The 9,369-nt window shown below is 45.8% G+C and overlaps 1 pseudogene; it reads left to right on the top strand.

Moving 5' to 3' along the window:
- Positions 1-1,214: 1,214 nt before the first annotated feature.
- Positions 1,215-8,510, top strand: LOC124031485 (annotated as a pseudogene).
- Positions 8,511-9,369: the final 859 nt, after the last annotated feature.

Genomic DNA, 9,369 nt, shown 5'->3' on the forward strand with positions numbered 1-9,369 from the left:
TATATATAGTACTACTATCAATGTCTCTTCAAGTGGCAAATAAAAAGTTGCCATCTTGGAAGGCATTCCACTCTTCAGTGGCTAAACTAGACAGCATCACTGCTAAGGAGAACTGAAATGAACTGCCATTGGAAATCTGATCATTTCAAAACTATGTGAACAATTTATGGGTTCAAAACCTCTCACTTTCAAAGTAACTTGTGAGGTAAACATTTTGTAGCCCTCTTGCAAAAACAAACAAAAAAAGAATACATGTAAATAGATAACTGTGTATATATACAATGTATTTAACAATGTTTTTTTCTGCTTAAAATAAACATCATGCATGTAGCAAAATGAAAATACCTTCTGGTCTCACTTTCTATGTTTTTCAACTGTTTATTCAATGTTTATTCACTGCTACCTGTTATGAATGATTGTTTAAAGACCAAACTCACATGACACGCCCCATATGAACTCTCTTGTAAAGCGGATAGGATAGAGATTATCTCACCAATCAGCCTAAAGACCCAAAGTGATCCACTTTCCTCATTATTGGTTTGTATTTACAGCATGAAAAGCTTGAGCATGGAATTGTATTACTGTATTGTCAAAATACATTTTCTCTAAGAATAATTGTTAAGTCAACAATTTTCTTGCATGAAAAGGATAAGCAATTTCGTCTGAATGCTGAGGAACGCGACACCAAAAGCACTTCTTATCCAAGAAGGATAAACCTTAAATTCAAACCTTGGTCTTCAGTTCTTCCGGGTCAGCATACAGTAATTGAACTTTTGTGTGTGTGTGTGTGTGTGTGTATGTGTGTGTGTGTGTGTGTGTGTGTGTGTGTGTGTGTGTGTGTGTGTGTGTGTGTGTGTGTGTGTGTGTGTGTGTGTGTGTGTGTGTGTGTGTGTGTGTGTGTGTGTGTGTGTGTGTGTGTGTGTGTGTGTGTGTGTGTGTGTGTGTGTGTGTGTGTGTGTGTGAAACCATTTCTGATTTAGATCTTAATCTCGATGAGGACGTAGCTGGTATAAAACCCCACAGATTGGGGTACACCATTTTGTTGGTTGCTAACACCACAACAGGTGAAGAGCAAGAGAAGCAAACCAGAAGACAGAAAAAGCTGGCAACAGTTAAAGGCCAAAAACACAACTGTGGCAACAAACAACTGGCAAGGCGAAAATTTTAGAACAATTTAATGACTGAAAGGGATATAATATATTGTCTTCTCAGAAATGGCAGAGGGTTGGGGAAATGCAGCTTATGCAGCCAGGCGACATATAATGAAGAGACAACAAGAGAATCGTCCTTCACCTACACCAATAGCAATAACACCAAAGGTGGGAGAGAACCAGCAACTGCTTCTGCCTTGATTGCAACTTCCAATTAATATTTTATTTGATTTAAATCATGAGGTTATGTTTCCTGTATGTATTGATGATATATACAACATGGATGGCATAAGTGAACTTGTGCTTCATGTCATGTTTTGTCTTATATTGTCTTGTCATTTTGCTTTTCCTTCTGTTCGTTTTCCCCCTGCTGGTCTTTTTAGGTTCGTTAGGCTCTCTCTCTTCTCTCTATCGTTCCGTTCCTGCTCCCAGCTGTTCCTATTCCCCTAATCAATCATTTAGTCTTCCCACACCTGTTCCCTATCTTTTCCCCTGATTAGAGTCCCTATTTCTCCCCTTGTTTTCCGTTTCTGTCCTGTCGGATCCTTGTATATTGTTCACCGTGCTGTGTCTTTGTATCGCCCTGTCGTGTCGTGTTTCCCTCAGATGCTGCGTGGTGAGCAGGTGTCTGAGTCTGCTACGGTCAAGTGCCTTCCCGAGGCAACCTGCAGTTTATGATCGAGTCTCCAGTCTGTTCTCGTCATTACGAGTGGAATTGTTCTTTATGCTTTATTTACCGCTCCGATTTGTCTAGGAGTATTGAATATTACTTTACTGGATTAAAGACTCTGTTTTCGCCAAGTCGCTTTTGGGTCCTCATTCACCTGCATAACAGAAGGATCCGACCAAAGAATGGACCCAGCGACTACAGACGCTCGTAACACTGCCGTCGAGATCCAAGGAGCCATGCTCGGCAGACACGAGCAGGAATTGTCTGCTGCTCGTCATGCCGTGGAGAACCTGGCCGCTCAGGTTTCCGACCTCTCTGGACAGTTCCAGAGTCTTCGTCTCGTGCCACCTGTTACTTCCTGGTCTGCCGAGCCTCCGGAACCTAGGGTTAATAACCCACCTTGCTACTCCGGGCAGCCCACGGAGTGCCGCTCCTTTCTCACCCAGTGTGATATTGTGTTCTCTCTCCAACCCAACACGTACTCTAGAGAGAGAGCTCGGGTTGCTTACGTCATTTCACTCCTTACTGGCCGGGCTCGAGAGTGGGGCACAGCTATCTGGGAGGCAAGGGCTGATTGCTCTAACAATTACCAGAACTTTAAAGAGGAGATGATTCGGGTTTTTGACCGTTCAGTTTTTGGTAGGGAGGCTTCTATTGCCCTGGCTTCCCTATGCCAAGGTGATCGATCCATAACGGATTACTCTATTGAGTTTCGCACTCTTGCTGCCTCTAGTGACTGGAACGAGCCGGCGCTGCTCGCTCGTTTTCTGGAGGGACTCCACGCAGTGGTTAAAGATGAGATTCTCTCCCGGGAGGTTCCTTCCAGTGTGGACTCTTTGATTGCTCTCGCCATCCGCATAGAACGACGGGTAGATCTTCGTCACCAGGCTCGTGGAAGAGAGCTCGCGTCAACGGTGTTTCCCTGCTCCGCATCGCAACCATCTCCCTCCTCTGGCTCAGAGACTGAGCCCATGCAGCTGGGAGGTATTCGCATCTCGACTAAGGAGAGGGAACGGAGGATCACCAACCGCCTGTGCCTCTATTGCGGACTTGCTGGACATTTTGTCAATTCATGTCCAGTAAAAGCCAGAGCTCATCAGTAAGCGGAGGGCTACTGGTGAGCGCTACTACTCAGGTCTCTCCATCTAGATCCTGTACTACTATGTCGGTCCATCTACGCTGGACCGGTTCGGGTGCTACATGCAGTGCCTTGATAGACTCTGGGGCTGAGGGTTGTTTCATGGACGAAGCATGGGCTCGGAAACATGACATTCCTTTCAGAGAGTTAGACAAGCCTACGCCCATGTTCGCCTTAGATGGTAGTCATCTTCCCAGTATCAGATTTGAGACACTACCTTTAACCCTCACAGTATCTGGTAACCACAGTGAGACTATTTCTTTTTTGATTTTTCGTTCACCTTTTACACCTGTTGTTTTGGGTCATCCCTGGCTAGTTTGTCATAATCCTTCTATTAATTGGTCTAGTAATTCTATCCTATCCTGGAACGTTTCTTGTCATGTGAAGTGTTTAATGTCTGCCATCCCTCCCGTTTCTTCTGTCCCCACTTCTCAGGAGGAACCTGGCGATTTGACAGGAGTGCCGGAGGAATATCATGATCTGCGCACGGTCTTCAGTCGGTCCCGAGCCAACTCCCTTCCTCCTCACCGGTCGTATGATTGTAGTATTGATCTCCTTCCGGGGACCACTCCTCCTCGGGGTAGACTATACTCTCTGTCGGCTCCCGAACGTAAGGCTCTCGAGGATTATTTGTCTGTGTCTCTTGACGCCGGTACCATAGTGCCTTCTTCCTCTCCGGCCGGGGCGGGGTTTTTTTGTTAAGAAAAAGGACGGTACTCTGCGCCCCTGCGTGGATTATCGAGGGCTGAATGACATAACGGTTAAGAATCGTTATCCGCTTCCCCTTATGTCATCAGCCTTCGAGATTCTGCAGGGAGCCAGGTGCTTTACTAAGTTGGACCTTCGTAACGCTTACCATCTCGTGCGCATCAGAGAGGGGGACGAGTGGAAAACGGCGTTTAACACTCCGTTAGGGCATTTTGAGTACCGGGTTCTGCCGTTTGGTCTCGCCAATGCGCCAGCTGTTTTTCAGGCATTAGTTAATGATGTTCTGAGAGACATGCTGAACATCTTTGTTTTTGTCTACCTTGACGATATCCTGATTTTTTCACCGTCACTCGAGATTCATGTTCAGCACGTTCGACGTGTTCTCCAGCGCCTTTTAGAGAATTGTCTCTACGTGAAGGCTGAGAAGTGCTCTTTTCATGTCTCCTCCGTTACTTTTCTCGGTTCCGTTATTTCCGCTGAAGGCATTCAGATGGATTCCGCTAAGGTCCAAGCTGTCAGTGATTGGCCCGTTCCAAGGTCACGTGTCGAGTTGCAGCGCTTTTTAGGTTTCGCTAATTTCTATCGGCGTTTCATTCGTAATTTCGGTCAAGTTGCTGCCCCTCTCACAGCTCTTACTTCTGTCAAGACGTGTTTTAAGTGGTCCGGTTCCGCCCAGGGAGCTTTTGATCTTCTAAAAGAACGTTTTACGTCCGCTCCTATCCTCGTTACTCCTGACGTCACTAGACAATTCATTGTCGAGGTTGGACGCTTCAGAGGTGGGCGTGGGAGCCATTCTATCCCAGCGCTTCCAGTCTGACGATAAGGTTCATCCTTGCGCTTATTTTTCTCATCGCCTGTCGCCATCTGAACGCAACTATGATGTGGGTAACCGCGAACTGCTCGCCATCCGCTTAGCCCTAGGCGAATGGCGACAGTGGTTGGAGGGGGCGACCGTTCCTTTTGTCGTTTGGACAGACCATAAGAACCTCGAGTACATCCGTTCTGCCAAACGACTTAATGCTCGTCAAGCTCGTTGGGCATTGTTTTTCGCTCGTTTCGAGTTTGTGATTTCTTACCGTCCGGGTAGCAAGAACACCAAGCCTGATGCCTTATCCCGTCTTTTTAGTTCTTCTGTGGCTTCTACTGATCCCGAGGGGATTCTTCCTTATGGGCGTGTTGTCGGGTTGACAGTCTGGGGAATTGAAAGACAGGTTAAGCAAGCACTCACGCACACTGCGTCGCCGCACGCTTGTCCTAGTAACCTTCTTTTCGTTCCTGTTTCCACTCGTCTGGCTGTTCTTCAGTGGGCTCACTCTGCCAAGTTAGCTGGTCATCCCGGTGTTCGAGGCACTCTTGCTTCTATTCGCCAGCGCTTTTGGTGGCCGACTCAGGAGCGTGACACGCGCCGTTTCGTGGCTGCTTGTTCGGACTGCGCGCAGACTAAGTCAGGTAACTCTCCTCCTGCCGGTCGTCTCAGACCGCTCCCCATTCCTTCTCGACCATGGTCTCACATCGCCCTAGACTTCATAACCGGTCTGCCTTTGTCTGCGGGGAAGACTGTGATTCTTACGGTTGTCGATAGGTTCTCTAAGGCGGCACATTTCATTCCCCTCGCTAAACTTCCTTCCGCTAAGGAGACGGCACAAATCATCATCGAGAATGTGTTCAGAATTCATGGCCTCCCGTTAGACGCCGTTTCAGACAGAGGCCCGTAATTCACGTCACAGTTTTGGAGGGAGTTCTGTCGTTTGATTGGTGCGTCCGTCAGTCTCTCTTCCGGGTTTCATCCCCAGTCTAACGGTCAAGCAGAGAGGGCCAATCAGACGATTGGTCGCATACTACGCAGCCTTTCTTTCAGAAACCCTGCGTCTTGGGCAGAACAGCTCCCCTGGGCAGAATACGCTCACAACTCGCTTCCTTCGTCTGCTACCGGGTTATCTCCGTTTCAGAGTAGTCTGGGTTACCAGCCTCCTCTGTTCTCATCCCAGCTTGCCGAGTCCAGCGTTCCCTCCGCTCAAGCGTTTGTCCAACGTTGTGAGCGCACCTGGAGGAGGGTGAGGTCTGCACTTTGCCGTTACAGGGCACAGACTGTGAGAGCCGCCAATAAACGTAGGATTAAGAGTCCAAGGTATTGTTGCGGCCAGAGAGTGTGGCTTTCCACTCGCAACCTTCCTCTTACGACAGCTTCTCGTAAGTTGACTCCGCGGTTCATTGGTCCGTTCCGTGTCTCCCAGGTCGTCAATCCTGTCGCTGTGCGACTGCTTCTTCCGCGACATCTTCGTCGCGTCCATCCTGTCTTCCATGTCTCCTGTGTCAAGCCCTTTCTTCGCACCCCCGTTCGTCTTCCCTCCCCCTCCCGTCCTTGTCGAGCGCACCTATTTACAAGGTACGTAGGATCATGGACATGCGTTCTCGGGGACGGGGTCACCAATACTTAGTGGATTGGGAGGGTTACGGTCCTGAGGAGAGGAGTTGGGTTCCGTCTCGGGACGTGCTGGACCGTTCACTGATTGATGATTTCCTCCGTTGCCGCCAGGATTCCTCCTCGAGTGCGCCAGGAGGCGCTCGGTGAGTGGGGGGTACTGTCATGTTTTGTCTTATATTGTCTTGTCATTTTGCTTTTCCTTCTGTTCGTTTTCCCCCTGCTGGTCTTTTTAGGTTCGTTCCCCTTTTTCTCTCTCCCTCCCTCTCTCTCTTCTCTCTATCGTTCCGTTCCTGCTCCCAGCTGTTCCTATTCCCCTAATCAATAATTTAGTCTTCCCACACCTGTTCCCTATCTTTTCCCCTGATTAGAGTCCCTATTTCTCCCCTTGTTTTCCGTTTCTGTCCTGTCGGATCCTTGTATATTGTTCACCGTGCTGTGTCTTTGTATCGCCCTGTCGTGTCGTGTTTCCCTCAGATGCTGCGTGGTGAGCAGGTGTCTGAGTCTGCTACGGTCAAGTGCCTTCCCGAGGCAACCTGCAGTTTATGATCGAGTCTCCAGTCTGTTCTCTTCATTACGAGTGGAATTGTTCTTTATGCTTTATTTACCGCTCCGATTTGTCTAGGAGTATTGAATATTACTTTACTGGATTAAAGACTCTGTTTTCGCCAAGTCGCTTTTGGGTCCTCATTCACCTGCATAACACTTCATACATAATCATTTTAATGAATTAATATTATTGTTGTAATTTGCATTGCTTTTGCATCTTCACTGATACTTTAAAAGCATGTAGCTCATCTAACCAGGTACTTGCACCTGTCATTTTCTTCTTCTGACAAAATGACTTTTCTATTTTCTTCTCTCAGATCCCTTTGAGGGCCCCAACTATCACATTGCTCCAAGATGGGTGTACAATGTTTCAACACTTTGTATGATCATAGTGGTCATCCTCTCAGTCTTCACCAATGGCCTGGTACTGGTGGCCACTGCAAAATTCAAGAAGCTCCAACACCCTCTCAACTGGATCTTGGTCAACCTTGCTATTGCTGACATTGGGGAGACACTTTTGGCTAGCACCATCAGCGTTATCAACCAGGTTTTTGGCTACTTCATTCTGGGACACCCAATGTGTGTCTTTGAGGGATTCACCGTCTCCACTTGTGGTAAAATGCAGTTTTACATGGACAACAATTTGATCTAATATTTAACAAGGAAATTCTACATTTCTACATAGTGCTGAGAAATAGTATTTGTCAGTTGCTAGAGCACCATAACAATAATCAGAATGTCTCTTTTGTATAATGTATATGTAAATCTTATACAGGTATTGCTGCTCTATGGTCTCTGGCTGTCATCTCCTGGGAGAGATGGGTGGTGGTGTGTAAGCCCTTTGGAAGTGTCAAGTTTAATGCCAAATGGGCCATGGGAGGCATTATCTTCTGCTTTCTGGTGTTCTCCCCCCCATCTTTGGCTGGAGCAGGTGGGGATTTCTCTTCTTATTGCACAGAGGATTCAAGTTCAAAACATGTAATTATTTAACCAATTTCTCTCTCTCTCTCTCCCTCCACCAGGTACTGGCCTCATGGCCTGAAGACTTCATGTGGACCTGATGTCTTCGGAGGCAATGAGGATCCTGGAGTCAAGTCCTACATGATTGTTCTCATGATTACATGCTGCTTCTTCCCCCTGTTCATGATCATCTTCTGCTACATCTTCGTTTGGCTCGCCATCCGTGCTGTAAGTGATATTTTAAATATACTATAATGTAGCAAGCAGCAATGTTGGTAAATACAGTAATGGTCAAGTGTACCTTTTGAAAAGGCATATCAGAGGGATAAATATAACCTTTTGACATTCCTTCTGAATGACCACAGGTTGCTGCACAGCAGAAAGACTCTGAGTCAACACAGAAAGCTGAGAAGGAAGTGTCCAGGATGGTGGTTGTCATGATTATAGCTTACTGTGTATGCTGGGGTCCTTATACCTGCTTTGCCTGCTTTGCTGCGGCTAACCCTGGGTATGCTTTCCACCCTCTGGCTGCCGCAATGCCTGCCTACTTTGCCAAGAGCGCCACCATCTACAATCCAGTTATATATGTCTTCATGAACAAACAGGTAAATCGTAACAAGATTCTCAAATCTCTTACCGATTTCATGTTACAAAGCTCTAACAACACACATTTTTCTAAATGTTTCACAAATGCCTTTCTTGTGTACATTTATTTTATTTGAAAAAGCATCAGATGACGATGTGTTCGCTCACTTTGTAGATAGACATTCCATTTCAAAGTCTTCTTATGTTTAATTATCCCTCTCTCTCCAGTTCCGTACTTGCATCATGCAACTCTTCGGCAAGGCAGAAGATGATGGCACTGAAGTGTCTACACCCAGAACAGAGGTTTCCTCTGTTGCACCCACATAAACTTTCCCTATTCATCAAACTGATCTGGAAACAGACATGTAGGAAAGGAAACAAAAAGGAAGTTATCTACATTGAACTTGTATGTATGTTTTGCTGCCATGTGTTTAATCTATTTCCAAAAGCTAGTACAGGCTCAAAACCTCCTTTGAATCAATGTTGATCTGGGGAGAATTGTACATATTAATTTGAAGATGATTTATACCACACTGAGAATTGAGCATGCATAAATTAGTTTGTTCATTTATAAAATTTCTGCCATGAAGCAAACCTTCAATTTTAGACAGAATTGCAAATACACAACATTTATAAAAAATATATATATTTGTCATGTTTTCATTTGACTGTTTTATGAAAATAAAATATGCAGAAAACTGGAAATGACTATTTTGTTTTATGTCGTTTATATTACAATAAGATAACAAATGATAACCCCCATCTGCTACCTTCTCATTGTAAGCCCCTGGAAACTATATCATATATGCAGTATACAGTATATAGGATTTTTATTTACATCAAAAACATAAATGTGAACGAGAGACGGACTCTGGTACAATTATGATAATTTCAAATCTCACAAACAAGCCCACTTCATTTTTCAATTCAATATCAACACTGAGATTGTCATGTTTTGTCTTATATTGTCTTGTTATTATGCTTTCCCTTCTGTTCGTTTCCCCCTGCTGGTCTTATTAGGTTCGTTCCCTTTTTCTATCCCTCTCTCTCTCCCTCCCTCTCTCTCCTCTCTCTATCGTTCCGTTCCTGCTCCCAGCTGTTCCTCATTCTCCTACTCACTCATTTAGTCTTTTCACACCTGTTCCCTGTCTTGTCCTCTGATTAGAGTCCCTATTTCTCCCCTTGT

This window comes from Oncorhynchus gorbuscha, linkage group LG03 (assembly GCF_021184085.1).
Source record: "Oncorhynchus gorbuscha isolate QuinsamMale2020 ecotype Even-year linkage group LG03, OgorEven_v1.0, whole genome shotgun sequence".
NCBI lineage: Eukaryota > Metazoa > Chordata > Actinopteri > Salmoniformes > Salmonidae > Oncorhynchus > Oncorhynchus gorbuscha.